Source organism: Oncorhynchus keta, chromosome 4 (assembly GCF_023373465.1).
Source record: "Oncorhynchus keta strain PuntledgeMale-10-30-2019 chromosome 4, Oket_V2, whole genome shotgun sequence".
Lineage (NCBI taxonomy): Eukaryota > Metazoa > Chordata > Actinopteri > Salmoniformes > Salmonidae > Oncorhynchus > Oncorhynchus keta.
Window position 1 is genome coordinate 75,130,682 of NC_068424.1, and position 17,248 is coordinate 75,147,929.

The window sequence follows — 17,248 nt, forward strand, 5'->3', positions numbered from 1 at the left end:
ACACAGAGTTACACATGGAGTAAAACAAACATACAGTCAATAATACAGTATAAACAAGTATATATACAATGTGAGCAAATGAGGTGAGAAGGGAGGTAAAGGCAAAAAAGGCCATGGTGGCAAAGTAAATACAATATAGCAAGTAAAACACTGGAATGGTAGTTTTGCAATGGAAGAATGTGCAAAGTAGAAATAAAAATAATGGGGTGCAAAGTAGCAAAATAAATACATTAATTAAATACAGTTAGGAAAGAGGTAGTTGATTGGGCTAAATTATAGGTGGGCTATGTACAGGTGCAGTAATCTGTGAGCAGGAGGGATGGGGGCAACTTCTTGTCGCTTGCGGTGCACATGTTCAGAACGTCTGTCAGTCAAAACCCATACAGAGCTGTGAAGTGCAGAGTCTGAGCTCTGATGTCATTTACAGCATGTTATTGTACAGCCACTACTTTACAATTTAGCCACTTATTAGTGCCCAAATCTGCCATTTTCAATCCGTAAATGGGTACGAGTGTAAAGGGTCAATGGGTTAGTAAGGTGTTAGATAACTACAGGTTCTGACAGAGGAGATGATCAAAGACACACACACACACACACACACACACACACACACACACACACACACACACACACACACACACACACACACACACACACACACACACACACACACACACACACACACACACACACACACACACACACACACACACACACTCACACACACAGTCATATTGATTTAATCTGTTATATGTGTGCAATTTGTTTGTTATATGGTGTTATGAGGTGTTATGTCATGTTATATGGTGTTATGAGGTGTTATGTCATGTTATATGGTGTTATGAGGTGTTATGTCATGTTATATGGTTTTATGAGGTGTTATGTCATGTTATATGGTGTTATGAGGTGTTATGTCATGTTATATGGTTTTATGAGGTGTTATGTCATGTTATATGGTGTTATGAGGTGTTATGTCATGTTATATGGTTTTATGAGGTGTTATGTCATGTTATATGGTGTTATGAGGTGTTATGTCATGTTATATGGTGTTATGAGGTGTTATGTCATGTTATATGGTGTTATGAGGTGTTATGTCATGTTATATGGTGTTATGAGGTGTTATGTCATGTTATATGGTGTTATGAGGTGTTATGTCATGTTATATGGTGTTATGAGGTGTTATGTCATGTTATATGGTGTTATGAGGTGTTATGTCATGTTATATGGTGTTATGAGGTGTTATGTCATGTTATATGGTGTTATGAGGTGTTATGTCATGTTATATGGTGTTATGAGGTGTTATGTCATGTTATATGGTGTTATGAGGTGTTATGTCATGTTATATGGTGTTATGAGGTGTTATGTCATGTTATATGGTGTTATGAGGTGTTATGTCATGTTATATGGTGTTATGAGGTGTTATGTCATGTTATATGGTGTTATGAGGTGTTATGTCATGTTATATGGTGTTATGAGGTGTTATGTCATGTTATATGGTGTTATGAGGTGTTATGTCATGTTATATGGTGTTATGAGGTGTTATGTCATGTTATATGGTGTTATGAGGTGTTATGTCATGTTATATGGTGTTATGAGGTGTTATGTCATGTTATATGGTGTTATGAGGTGTTATGTCATGTTATATGGTGTTATGAGGTGTTATGTCATGTTATATGGTGTTATGAGGTGTTATGTCAAGTTATATGGTTTTATGAGGTGTTATGTCATGTTATATGGTTTTATGAGGTGTTATGTCATGTTATATGGTGTTATGAGGTGTTATGTCATGTTATATGGTGTTATGAGGTGTTATGTCATGTTATATGGTGTTATGAGGTGTTATGTCATGTTATATGGTGTTATGAGGTGTTATGTCAAGTTATATGGTTTTATGAGGTGTTATGTCATGTTATATGGTTTTATGAGGTGTTATGTCAAGTTATATGGTTTTATTAGGTGTTATTTTGTATGTTGTGTTATAAGATGCTACATGGAGTTCTATGGTTTTATGAGGTGTTGTATAGTATTATATGGCGTTCTATGGTTTTATGAGGTGTTGTATAGTATTATATGGAGTTATATTGTGTTATGAGGTGTTATGTTGATATATATGGATGTCGTGTTATATGTTACATGGTGTTATTTTGTGTTATGTTGTGTTATATGGTGTTAGTGGTACATGTAGATGAGATGAGATTAGTCCCCATTTAAACAGACAAAGATAATCTGAGAAAATCTCTTCACATCACCTGGACTAGTTCAGTGTTAACTTCATAGATAAACCCAACACATTATTCTAATCTCCTTCTATTGAACACGTCCTGCATGCTTAAACACATAGACCATTCATTATTACAGAGCTGATCTGTCTGTGGTTTTAATATTAAACTCACAGACAATATTAAACTCACAGAAAACATTTTTGGGATAGTTTAGGTTCACATTCGAGACGATTATCAGTTGGCTACTGCACTTTCAACTGTCAGGAGAAGGAAGATCAACGGGGGAAAACCATTCAAAAATGACATGCCCTCCTAAAACTGGTTCGAACTCCAGTTCTGTTAGTGATATTAAGATTCTAACACCCACAGTGTGTTATATAGACATTTAAGAAAAGTCAAGAATGACTTTAGAAATTGCAGAGGTATACAGTGGGGCAAAAAAGTATTTAGTCAGCCACCAATTGTGCAAGTTCTCCCACTTAAAAAGATGAGAGAGGCCTGTAATTTCATCATAGGTACACTTCAACTATGACAGACAAAAGGAGAAAAAAAATCCAGAAAATAACATTGTAGGATTTTTAATGAATTTATTTACAAATTATGGTGGAAAATAAGTATTTGGTCAATAACAAAAGTTTATCTCAATACTTTGTTATATACCCTTTGTTGGCAATGACAGAGGTCAAACGTTTTCTGTAAGTCTTCACAAGGTTTTCACACACTGTTGCTGGTATTTTGGCCCATTCCTCCATGCAGATCTCTTCTAGAGCAGTGATGTTTTGGGGCTGTTGCTGGGCAACACGGTCTTTCAACTCCCTCCAAAGATTTTCTATGGGGTTGAGATCTGGAGACTGGCTAGGCCACTGCAGGACCTTGAAATGCTTCTTACGAAGCCACTCCTTCGTTGCCCAGGTGGTGTGTTTGGGATCATTGTCATGCTGAAAGACCCAGCCACGTTTCCTCTTGAATGCCCTTGCTGATGGAAGGAGGTTTTCACTCAAAATCTCACGATACATGACCCCATTCATTCTTTCCTTTAAATGGATCAGTGGTCCTGGTCCCTTTGCAGAATAACAGCCCCAAAGCATGATGTTTCCACCCCCATACATCACATTAGGTATGGTGTTCTTTGGATGCAACTCAGCATTATTTGTCCTCCAAACATGACGAGTTGAGTTTTTACCAAAAAGTTATATTTTGGTTTCATCTGACCATATGACATTCTCCCAATCTTCTTCTGGATCATCCAAATGCTCTCTAGCAAACTTCAGACGGGATTTCATTCCCTGGCGGCGTAGTGTTTTACTGATGGTAGGCTTTGTTACTTTGGTCCCAGCTCTCTGCAGGTCATTCACTAGGTCCCTCCGTGTGGTTCTGGGATTTTTGCTCACCGTTCTTGTGATCATTTTGACCCTACGGGGTGAGATCTTGCGTGGAGCCCCAGATCGAGGGAGATTATCAGTGGTCTTGTATGTCTTCCATATCCTAATATTTGCTCCCACAGTTGATTTCTTCAAACCAAGCTGCTTACCTATTGCAGATTCAGTCTTCCCAGCCTGGTGCAGGTCTACAATGTTGTTTCTGGTGTCCTGTGACAGCTCTTTGGTCTTGGCCATAGTGGAGTTTGGAGTGTTACTGTTTGATGTTGTGGACAGGTGTCTTTTATACTGATAACAAGTTCAAACGGGTGCTATTAATACAGGTAACAAGTGGAGTACAGAGGAGCCTCTTAAAGAAGAAGGTACAGGTCTGTGACAGCCAGAAATCTTGCTTGTTTGTAGATGACCAAATACTTATTTTCCACCATAATTTGCAAATAAATTCATAAAAAATCCTACAATGTGATTTTCTGGATTTTTTCCCCTCATTTTGTCTGTCATAGTTGAAGTGTACATATGATGAAAATGACAGGCCTCTCATCTTTTTAAGTGGGAGAACTTGCACAAATGGTGGCTGACTAAATACTTTTTTGCCCCACTGTACTTATTTATTTTTTCATGAGCGGTCAAAATGGCTGCTTTAGCGGTTCTAGTGTTAAAGCTGGATCATGACTGTAAAATTGAAACCGACACATCAGTTTATGATTCTACAACGACAAAGACATGTCTTCAAGCAATGAACTATATTGTTTTCATAGGACTTCATTGCCTGTACAATAGAGCAGTGGAGTGTGTACTACAATGATGTTTTGACCACGATGCTGGATGCTCCTCTCCTACATTAATAAACAAAACAAAAATTCCAGACACAAACCATTAAGTATGCGAGTAGCCTACCGAGACAGTGTTAGTATAAAGCTCCAAACCAGGGGTCTCCAACCTTTTCTAGCATGAAAACTACTTTAAAAAAAAACATTAAACATGCTAAGAAAAAAATGTCTAGTTTTCAAATGGGCACATTCTTCTCATATCCTCTCCCTGCAACTCTTCCCTGGTTCTTTACTGTACAGGAGAAAGTAGTGCACATAATGGTTAATAAACAACTTCAAGGGGGGTCCTAAAAAGTCTACAATTTCCCCCGTAAAATTGGTTTTTCAATTTTTCCTAGTTTTATATTTTTTTAGTTTTTCATTCTCAAAATGATAATTGTTCATAGAGAAGAAAAAAATGCATGTTCTAAGTGCATGTCAATACTCAAATCACATCAGGTCTTGAAGAAAACTAACAAATTTAGATTTTTGAGTGTAGTTCCCCTTTCATTTCATATCTGTCCCTTTAATGGGGCATATAGCTAGTGAGGATTGTGCCATCTAATGCTAATGTGCTTGTCTAGCGATGGTTCCGTACTGCTGCTGCTCATTTCATGACAATGTTTGCAAATAACAAATAACAGATACCAAGTATTTACTTATTCATGATATACTTCTGCCAGGTAAGCCTATTTCTCATTTCATTGAGGTTTTGGGGAAAGTATTTCTAGAAAGCCACAAGATATGTATCACAGTAACTAACTACACACAGAGTGATGGACAAAGGCACACACCACAAAAACAGACGGGCAATTTTGCTGAATATAAATTGGCAGATATTGTGTTTGGTTTGGCTTTTTAAGCCAGTAGCCAGGGTGTCATAATGTCAACGTTGATTAGATAGTAGCTGGGAGCTTGCAGTGTCTGATACTTGTGAGAATAGTTTATGACAGTTTGTGGTGGAAAACATTAACAATGGCATGTACATTCAGACGTGCCAGATACTGGTATTGACCTGTTGGAGACCCCTGCTCCAGACGGTTCATATTCATAGCAGATGGTGAGAAACTGCTCATGCTTGTCTAATGGCTCATTATTTATAACTGCACCTGTTCTGAGACGTGTCATGATATTACCATAGCAACACCACAGGGATGAATCAGGTAGAAGGAGTGTTTTGATATACAGTGGGGCAAAAAAGTATTTAGTCAGCCACCAATTGTGCAAGTTCTCCCACTTAAAAAGATGAGAGAGGCCTGTAATTTTCATCATAGGTACACTTCAACTATGACAGACAAAATTTGATTTTTTATGAATTTATTTGCAAATTATGGTGGAAAATAAGTATTTGGTCACCTACAAACAAGCAAGATTTCTGGCTCTCACAGACCTGTAACTTCTTCTTTAAGAGGCTCCTCTGTCCTCCACTCGTTACCTGTATTAATGGCACCTGTTTGAACTTGTTATCAGTAAGGGGCCAAGAAGACTGTGTTCAGCTCACCCTGCACTAACATAAATAACATGAACAGGTCTACTCTTGCTAAGGAATGAAAACAATCAAGCATCATAGAAAAGCGCAAAAAATATCCCACGTTAAAATATGTAGCCTAAGAAACAAGGTTAAAGAAGTCAATAACTTCCATTCATGTTCGGACTGTCACTGAAACTCACTGAGATAATAACTTGGATGATACAGTGGTAGCAATACATGGTTAAAACATCCACAGAAAAGACACAAATGCCAATGGGGGAGATGTTGTGGTCTATGTTAAGAACCACATTCCTGTAAAGCTTAGAGAGGACTGTTGAAGTAATATGGCTACAGGTTCATCTGCCTCACCTAAAGCCCATTCTTGTGCAAGTCCACCAACTGCTGAAAGTCACTATCTGGATAATGTGTATGCAATTCTTGATAATGTATGTGATATCAACAGAGAGGTATATTTTCTGGGTGATTCTGCTATATTGTGGATAAAGAGTTAACTGTCTAATAAAACACAGAGGGTGTTCTTTAATGGATGCCTCTCCAACATAATCCAGGTAGAATCAGGAATTCCTCAGGGCATCTATCTAGGCCCCTTGAGTAAAGCCAGTGTGTCTATGTATGCAGATGATTCAACACTATACACGTCAGCTACTACAGCTAGTGAAATCACTGCAACACTTCGTAAAGAGCTGCAGTTAGTTTCAGAATGGGTGGCTGTAACGGATGTCGTCTGGAGATAGAGAGGAGGACCAAGGTGCAGCGTGGTAAGTGTTCATATTAAAATGGTTTTAATGAACACAGAAACAAAACAATACACGTCAAACGAAAAATCCTGAACGGTGCAACAAAACACAGAACAGAAAATAAACACCAACAAAACCCAGGTGGAAAAAGGCTACCTAAGTATGATTCTCAATCAGAGACAACTAATGACACCTGCCTCTGATTGAGAACCATACTTGGCCGAACTCAAAAAACAACATAGAAAAACAAACATAGACTGCCCACCCCAACTCACGCCCTGACCATACTAAAACAAGGACAAAAACAAAGGAACTAAGGGCAGAACGTGACAGTGGCAAGGAATAAGTTAGTCCTAAATACTAAAGCAACTAAAACCATTGTATTTGTCACAAATCATTCACTAAACCTAAACTAAATCTTGTAATGAATAATGTGTAAATTGAACAAGTTGAGGAGACTAAACCGCTTGGATTAACCTTGAATTGGTAACTGTCATGGTCAAAACATATTGATACAACAGTAGCTAGGATGGGGAGAAGTCTGTCCATAATAAAGCGCTGCTCTGCCTTCTTAACAGCACTATCAACAAGGCAGGTCCTACAGGCCCTAGTTGTCGCAACTGGACTACTGTTCAGTTGTGTGGTCAGGTGCCATGAAGAGGGACTTTGCTCAGAACATGGCAGCACGGCTGTCCTCTTAAATGTACACAAAGAGCTAACATTCAAATAATATGCATGCAAATTTCTCATGGCTCAAAATGGAGGAGAGATTGACTTCATCACCACCTGTTTTTGTAAGGAGTGATGACAAGTTGAATGCACCAAGCTTGAAAACTACTAGCAAGCAGCACAGACACCCATGCATAACCCACAAGACATGCCATCAGAGGTCTCTTCAAAATCCCCAAGTCCAGAACAGACTATGGGAGGCGCACAGTAGTAGTACTACCATGACTACATGGAACTCTATTCCACATCAGGTAACTGATGTAAGCAGTAGAATCAGATTAACAAAACAGATTAAAACATTATATGGAACAGCAGGGACGTTGAAGAGACACACAAACAGGTACACACACACGCATACGCACACACACACACTTTGTAATATTGTTGTATGGTGGTATTATACATTTTGTATTGTAGATATGTAGTGATGTAATAATGTTATATGATGTATTTAGTTTTTTATGTAATGTAAGTGCCTTAATGTGTTTGGACCCCAGGAAGAGTAGCTGCTGCCTTGACAACAGCTAATGGAGATTCATAATAAATACAAATAGCAAGAGAGAGATTTTTTTACCTTTATTTAATTAGGCAAGTCAGTTAAGAACCAATTATCAGTTACAATGACAGCCTAGGAGCAGTGGGTTAACTGCCTTGTTCAGGGGCAGAAAGACATATTTTTACCTTGTCAGCTCAGGGATACGATCTAGCAACCTTTCCGTTACTGGCTTGATGCTCTAACTACTAGGCTACCTGCCACCCCAGTGGATGAAGAGAGGGAGAGATGGAAGGAGAGGGATGAAGAGAGGGAGAGATGGAAGGAGATTGATTAAGAGAGGGAGAGATGGAAGGGGAGGATGAAGAGAGGGAGAGATGGAAGGAGATGGATGAAGAGAGGGAGAGATGGATGAAGAGGGATGAAAATAGGGAGAGATGGAAGGAGAGGGAGAGATTGATGGAGAGGGATGAAGAGAGGGAGAGATGGAAGGAGAGGGATGAATAGAGGGAGAGATGGAAGGAGAGGATGAAGAGAGGGAGAGATGGATGAAGAGGGATGAAGAGAGGGAGAGATGGAAGGAGAGGGATGAATATAGGGAGAGATGGAAGGAGAGGATGAAGAGAGGGAGAGATCGATGAAGAGAGGGAGAGATGGAAGGAGAGGGATGAAGAGAGGGAGAGATGGAAGGAGAGGGATGAAGAGAGGGAGAGATGGATGAAGAGGGAGAGATGGAACAAGAGGGATGAAGAGGGAGAGATGGAAGGAGAGGGATGAAGAGAGGGAGAGATGGATGAAGATGGAGAGATGGGATGAGGAGAGGGTTAGATGGAAGGATTGGGATGAAGAGAGGGAGAGCTCGAAGGAGAGGGATGAAGAGAGGGAGAGATGGAAGGAGAGGGATGAAGAGAGGGAGAGATGGATAGATGAGACAACAGGAATGTAGCGAGGGGACGTCTTGCAGACATTCCATTGCATTAATAATAATGAATACATGGCCCTGGGTGATATGAATTGATTTTCTCTCTGTGTGGCTGGAGGCCTGCATACAGAGACTCACAGAAATAATGATTTTAACCTGTGTGCAGGACTGTCTCTGCATTCACCATCAATGATAACCACAGAGAAAGAGAGAGAAACAGCAAGAGACAGAGAGAGAGGCAGAGACAGAGAAAGATAGAGACAGACAGACAGACAGACAGACAGACAGACAGACAGACAGACAGACAGACAGACAGACAGACAGACAGACAGACAGACAGACAGACAGACAGACAGACTTTATTCATGTTCTACTCTCTCCATTGATTTATTGGCAACTCAGAACAGTTGAAAGAAGTCCAACATATACAGTACAGCCTAATCTGTATGGATGGAGTTTCTCATGTACTATACTGAACAAAAATATCAACGTAACACGCTACAATTTTACAGACTTACAGTTCATATAAGGATTTCAGTCAAATGAAATGAATTCATAAGGCCTTAATCTATTGGTTTCACATGATTGGGCCTGGGACAGCATAGGCCCACCCACTTGGGAGACTGGCCCACTCGTTGGTGAGCCAGGCCCAGCCAATCAAAATACAATTTTCCCAGAAAAGGGCTTTATTACAGACAGAAATACTCCTCAGTTTCATCAGCTGTCCAGGTGGCTGTTCTCAGATGATCCCACAGGTGAAGAAGACGGATATGGAGGTCCTGGGCTGGTGTGGTTACACGTGTCTGCGCTTGTGAGATGTACGGCCAAATTCTCTAAAACAACGTTGGAGGCGGCTTATGGTAGATAAATGCACCATAAATTATCTGGCAATAGCTCTGGTGGACACTCCTGCAGTCAGTATGCCAATTGCACGCTCCCTCTAAACTTCTGTGGCATTGTATTGTGTGACAAAACTTCACATTTTAGAGTAGCCTTTTATTGTCCCCAGCGCAAGGTGCACCTGTGTAATGATAGTGCTGTTTAATCGGCTTCTTGATATGCCACACCTGTCAGGTGGATGGATTATATTGGCAAATGAGAAATGCTCACTAACAGGGATGTAAATACATTTGTGCACAAAATTGGAGAGAAATACGCTTTTTGGAAAATTCCTGGGATCTTTCATTTTAACTCATGAAACACTTTACATCTTGTGTTCTTGTTTTTGTTCAGTATAATTGCTCATCAACATTACTAATGTGAAGTATGTGTCTGGGGACTACTAGATTACAGCCTAGTTTTTCATCCCGTCTGATCGACTAGGAGGATTCTAATAATGTAACCACCACAGAGATAATACGTCTATAGAGTAGAGTGATCAGAGGAGCCAGAGCTGCACTAGACCCCTGGGTAGATATGAGAGAGAGATAGTCAGAGAGAGAGAGAGAGAGAGAGAGAGAGAGAGAGAGAGAGAGAGAGGAGTTCTCCTCTCCTTTTCTCCTCCCCTGTTCTCCTCTCCTGGCTCCTCTCCTGTCTCCTCTCCTGCCTCCTCTCCTGTTCTCCACTCCTGTTCTCCTCTCCTGTTCTCCTCTCCTGTTCTCCTCTCCTGTTCTCCTCTCCTGGCTCCTCTCCTGTCTCCTCTCCTGTTCTCCTCTCCTATTCTCCTCTCCTGTTCTCCTTTCCTGTTCTCCTCTCCTGTTCTCCTCTCCTGGCTCCTCTCCTGTTCTCCTCTCCTGTCTCCTCTCCTGTTCTCCTCTCCTGTTCTCCTCTCCTGTTCTCCTCTCCTGTCTCCTCTCCTGTTCTCCTCTCCTGTCTCCTCTCCTGTTCTCCTCTCCTGTCTCCTCTCCTGTTCTCCTCTCCTGTCTCCTCTCCTGTTCTCCTCTCCTGTTCTCCTCTCCTTTTCTCCTCTCCTGTTCTCCTCTCCTGTTCTCCTCTCCTGGCTCCTCTCCTGTTCTCCTCTCCTGTCTCCTCTCCTGTTCTCCTCTCCTGTTCTCCTGGTCTCCTCTCCTGGTCTCCTTTCCTGTCCAGAGTTTCAGATTTTCTGATAATTCTGATTTCAATGTGATACTGTATCTCTGCCAGGCCTGCAGCTGCTTGATTGTTGATTGGTTTTCAGATGGGGGGTTATCCATGGTGCTGAACAGGCTGGGGGTTATCCATGGTGCTGAACAGGCTGGGGGTTATCCATGGTGCTGAACAGGCTGGGGGTTATCCATGGTGCTGAACAGGCTGGGAGTTATCCATGGTGCTGAACAGGCTGGGAGTTATCCATGGCGCTGAACAGGCTGGGGGTTATCCATGGTCCTAACAGGCTGGAGCTCATTCCATGGTCCTAACAGAGTACAGTGGGAGATCTGCCCATAGTGCTGAACAGAGTACAGCTGGGGAGCTGTCCATGGTGCTGAACAGAGTACAGTTGGAGATCTGTTCATGGTGCAGAACAGACTACAGATGGAGAGCTGTCCATGGTGCTGAACAGATTACAGTTGGAGATCTGTCCATGATGCTGAACAGATTAGAGTTGGAGAGGTATGTGGCAGTGTCTACAGTCAATCACGGACTATAAAGGGAAAACCAGCCCCGGCGCGGACCAGGATGTCTTGCTCCCAGACAGACTAACCAACTTCTTTGCTCGCTTTGAGGACAACACAGCGCCACTGATACGGCCCACTACCGAAACCTGAGCAAAACATTTAAACGTGTCATCCCTCGCAAGGCTGCAGGCCCAGACGGCATCCCCAGCCGCGGCCTCAGAGCATGCGCAGACCAGCTGGCTGGTGTGTTTACGGACATATTCAATCAATCCCTATCCCAGTATGCTGTCCTCACATGCTTCAAGAGGGCCACCTCGACATTAGTAAAAATGACAATGGTTGTTTGCACACATCAATATTTAGGAAGCCTACAGATGGGAATATCATTCTGAGGGCAGACAGCTTTCACCCCAAAAGGCTAAAAGGGAATATTCCATATGGCCAATTCCAAAGAGTCCGCAGAATTTGTGATCGGGAAACAGACTACAGTGTTAAATCGGCTGAATTGGAGAATCGCTCCTTGAATCGGGGCCACAGCGTTCAGGTCCTGAAAGATGCGGGTATAAGGGCTGGATTACTTGACAGAGAGAACTTGTTGTGAAGGGGAGAGCCTCGTCATACATCAGAGAGAGTGTATTCTGTTACATAATACAGCACTGAAGCAGAGAACATTTTAAGAATCATAAAAAATATTTGGGGAATCATCCAAAGTGATACGCTACTACGCCAAGTCTTTCCTGAGCCACCAGTCATAAGCTTTAAGAGATGTCCTACCCTAAATGACAAATTAGTCCACAGTTATCTTCCGGGTGACTCTCAAAAAACTTGTCTTGACCACCAACCCAGGGGCTCTTTTAAATGTAACCATTGCAACTATTGCAGAAATGTTGCACAGAAGAAATATTTTGTTGACACAGCTTCCTAAATGGAGTATCACATCAAGCATTTCATTAACTGTAAAAATGTCATCTACAGATTGGAATGTCCACAGTGGTGTTCTACATTGGACGGACAAAGAGACACCTTCAAGACCGCTTAGCGGAACACAAGTACGCCATATGGGTAGGTAATGAAGACTACCCCATGGCAAGGCACTACAAGTCCTTACACCATGACAACCCTGCCTCCCTACAAGCTATGGGTATTGATCATATTCCGGCCTCTATTAGAAAAGGGGACCGTCATAAACAGTTAAATTAAAGGGAAAGTTTTGGGATTTACAAACTACAGACCACTAAATACCCTGGTTTAAATGAAGATATGGATTTACAAACTACAGGCCACTAAATACCCTGGTTTAAATGAAGATATGGATTTACAAACTACAGGCCACTAAATACCCTGGTTTAAATGAAGATATGGATTTACAAACTACAGGCCACTAAATACCCTGGTCTAAATGAAGATATGGATTTACAAACTACAGGCCACTAAATACCCTGGTCTAAATGAAGATATGGATTTACAAACTACAGGCCACTAAATACCCTGGTCTAAATGAAGATATGGATTTACAAACTACAGGCCACTAAATACCCTGGTTTAAATGAAGATATGGATTTACAAACTACAGGCCACTAAATACCCTGGTTTAAATGAAGATATGGATTTACAAACTACAGGCCACTAAATACCCTGGTTTAAATGAAGATATGGATTTACAAACTACAGGCCACTAAATACCCTGGTCTAAATGAAGATATGGATTTACAAACTACAGGCCACTAAATACCCTGGTCTAAATGAAGATATGGATTTACAAACTACAGGCCACTAAATACCCTGGTCTAAATGAAGATATGGATTTACAAACTACAGGCCACTAAATACCCTGGTTTAAGATATGGATTTACAAACTACAGGCCGCTAAATACCCTGGTTTAAATGAAGATATGGATTTACAAACTACAGGCCACTAAATACCCTGGTCTAAATGAAGATATGGATTTACAAACTACAGGCCACTAAATACCCTGGTCTAAATGAAGATATGGATTTACAAACTACAGGCCACTAAATACCCTGGTCTAAATGAAGATATGGATTTACAAACTACAGGCCACTAAATACCCTGGTTTAAGATATGGATTTACAAACTACAGGCCGCTAAATACCCTGGTTTAAATGAAGATATGGATTTACAAACTACAGGCCACTAAATACCCTGGTTCAAGATATGGATTTACAAACTACAGGCCACTAAATACCCTGGTTTAAGTGAAGATATGGATTTACAAACTACAGGCCACTAAATACCCTGGTTTAAGTGAAGATATGGATTTACAAACTACAGGCCACTAAATACCCTGGTCTAAATGATGATATGGATTTACAAACTACAGGCCACTAAATACCCTGGTCTAAATGATGATATGGATTTCTCACCCTTCCTGTAGGGTCGTGATGGGTCCATTTGCTGTCATCTAGTGGACATTGCCCTCAGCTATGTTTAGACTGTTGTTCATGTTTTGCTGTGTTCTAGTGTACTATGGAATATATTCCTTTCTTATTCTTGACACTTCTCCCAGTCATATTTAAGGGTAGAACTACATTTCTATTTGTTCTGATATTTCTAGCTTGGAGTTGTATTTTTATGATAGCTACAGTATTTCACCTTTTAATGTGTATAGTATTGCTTACTAGGTGTGTCTAATCAATTGTGTAACCACTCTCTCTTCCAATTAGGGCTAATTGGAAAAGCTGTTTCTTTTTTTTGGTACTCCCTGATGAAGGCCATGCAGCCGAAACGCGCCGTTTTTTAAAATGTTGTTTCTACTGAACATGCCATTCTAATAAAGGCATATTAATTAATTATATGAAGAGTGCCTTGGTCCTCCTTTCTTTTTGAGGGCCACTATTGTTCCTGTTCCCAAGAAATCTAAGGTAACTGAGCTAAATGACTACTGCCTCGTAGCACTCACTTCCATCATAATGAAGTGCTTTGAGAGACTAGTCAAGGACCATATCACCTCCACCCTACCTGACACCCTAGACCCACTCCAATTTGCTTACCGCCCCAATTGGTCCACAAACGAACCAATCGCAATCCCACTGCACACTGCCCTAACCCATCTGGACAAGAGGAATACCTATGTGAGAATGCTGTTCATCGACTACAGCTCAGCATTTAACACCATAGTACCCTCCAAACTCGTCATCAAGCTCGAGACCCTGGGTCTCGACCCCGCCCTGTGCAACTGGGTACTGGACTTCCTTACGGGCCGTCCCCAGGTGGTGAGGGTAGGTAACAACATTTACACCCTGCTGATCCTCAACACTGGGACCCCACAAGGGTGCATTCTCAGCCCTCTCCTGTACTCCCTGTTCACCCATGACTGCGAGGCCATGCACGCCTCCAACTCAATCATCAAGTTTGCAGACAACACTACAGTGGTAAGCGGGCAGGGAGGAGGTGAGGGCCCTCGTAATAATCTCACACTCAACGTCAACAAAACAAAGGATATGATCGTGAACTTCAGGAAACAGCCTCAGGTGGCTGAAGAAATGTGGCTTGTCACCAAAAACACTCAAACTTTTACATATGCACAATCGAGAGCATCCTGTTCGGTTGTATCACCGCCTGGTTCGGCAACTGCTCCGCCCACAACCGTAAGGCTCTCCAGAGGGTAGTTAGGTCTGCACAACGCATCACCGGGGGCAAACTACCTGCCCTCCAGGACACCTACAACACCTGATGTCACAGGAGGGCCAAAAAGATCATCAAGGACAACAACCACCCGAGCCACTGCCTGTTCACCCCGCTATCATTCAGAAGGCGAGGTCAGTACAGCTGCATCAAAGTAGGGACCGTGAGACTGAAAAACAGCTTCTATTTTAAGGCCATCAGACTGTTAAACAGCCATCACTAACAGAGTACAGTTGGAGATCTGTCCATGGTGCTGAACAGATTAGAGTTGTAGATCTGTCCATAGTGCTGAATAGAGTACAGTTGGGGAACTGTCCATGGTGCTGAACATTTTGAGGATGCTGCAGCAGTCACAGTCTTGGGTTTATGTCCATGGGGCTGAGTATGTTATGTGCTGAAACTGTAGTGGCTAGCCATGAGTTGCTGTCCATGGATCTGACAGGTGCTGCTGTCTTGTATTGGCCATTATAGGCCTACTGATCACTGCTGTCCAGGATGGTGGTTCTGTACATGCATGACTGACATATCTCTTCATCTTCCTCTGTGTCTCCCTACAGTGGCCCAAATCACCTGGAAGTGTGTGTGTCTGTGTGAGCGTGTGTGAGCGCGTGTGTGTGTGATCGCTGTCTCAGAGAAACCTACTCTGCAATACATAATCTACACTGAACAAAAACCGTGAGTACACAATACCTACAGTACACTATTCACAATCTACTGTAATCTATTCACAATAATTATCTACTGTAATTTATTCAACATCATTTTCTACAGTAATCTATCCATCATCATTACATAGAGTACACTATTCACATTAATTATCTACAGTAATCTATTCACCATCATTATCTACAGTAATCTATTCACCATCATTATCTACAGTAATCTATGCACCATCATTATCTACAGTAATCTATTCACCATCATTATCTACTGTAATCTATTCACCATCATTTAGCTTTTCAGAGGGAGCGATTGTGAGCGAACTGTGTTGCATAGGGTTGTCACAACAGCAGTATTGCAAAACTAGTAGGTAAGGAATATCTGGTATGGTTGTATGGCATTAGAGGTGTGTTGACAATCTACTGTATTATGATCCAGATTACCAACTGATCCTCAGTGTCCCTGGTTTGTCTTTGGAAATAATCAAACTCAGCTGTTCACTCGGTGATCAAACTATATTTCTGGGCCTCGCCTGAGTGATGAAAGATTATTTACCAGGATTACAAGACTAGTGGCAATGCCCCAAATATTTCTGAGACACTTCTACCCCAGGTAGAACAAAACCCAACCATGGTTTTTCACATCTCTAATGTCTCCCATTTATTAAATGGATGGTTGTGAAAAAATATTTGCCTGCAAAAGTGGTTAAATTGATATATATAATTATTATTAATTATTATATAATATATATACAATTTAAACTAAAAAAGTGCAAAGTAATGCCTGGCTAGGGGGGGATGGGCTAGTAACAGCAGGGTAGCCTAGTGGTTAGAGTGTTGGGCTAGTAACTGGAAGGTTGCAAGTTCAAATCCCCGAGCTGACAAGGTACAAATCTGTTGTTCTGCCCCTGAACAGGCAGTTCACCCACTGTTCCTAGGCCGTCATTGAAAATAAGAATTTGTTCTTAACTGACTTGCCTAGTTAAATAAATAAAAAATAAGACCATGTAACCCAATAATGCAAGCTTTGATCTTGCTAGATCAGCATAAGAAGACCTTATTAACCATCTAGGAAATATAGACCTGTTAACACAGAAATACAATGGGCAGAAATATCAACTATGAATATTTATGATGAATATATGCTTTAATTTTTGGTAGCTGATTACTAGACAACTTTCCAAGTCAAGTTCTCTCTCATTCAGCTCTAAGGAAAACAAGAGGGCTCAGACATCGGAATTAGATGTTTGTGTAAGGTTGATTCAAAGTCTTTGAGTTAACCAGGGGCCGGTTTCCCGACAACGATGGAAATTAGGCTTATGAGTATTTTAACCATGTATCTTTCCTACAACAGCCGATGATGTAACATGCATTTTGCAAAAGTCCACGCATAGAGAGGAGTCACTAAGTACGTCGTTGGAGCATGTGTTGATACTTATAGGATCAAAAGAAAGGCAACGCTGCTCTCAGATCAGCTTTGTCAATTCATATCTTACCTTAACTTTAGAATGACTTCTAAATACTGACGACGGATCAGCTCCTAGAGAGATACTACCACCTACTGCTGCAAATCTTGAGGCGGCTTATTCTAATGATTACCCAATAAAAATGCACTACATTCTAGAT

General features: G+C 41.3%; 1 protein-coding gene across 1 annotated transcript in view; it reads left to right on the forward strand.

Moving 5' to 3' along the window:
- The window catches only part of LOC118376614 (FERM and PDZ domain-containing protein 3-like), a 282,169-nt gene that overhangs the window by 90,479 nt on the left and 174,442 nt on the right, over positions 1-17,248 (forward strand). Inside the window, exon 2 of the mRNA XM_052515692.1 lies at positions 15,521-15,638. The gene's annotated coding sequence lies outside the window, so the exon portion shown is untranslated. The remainder of the gene's footprint in view (positions 1-15,520; positions 15,639-17,248) is intronic.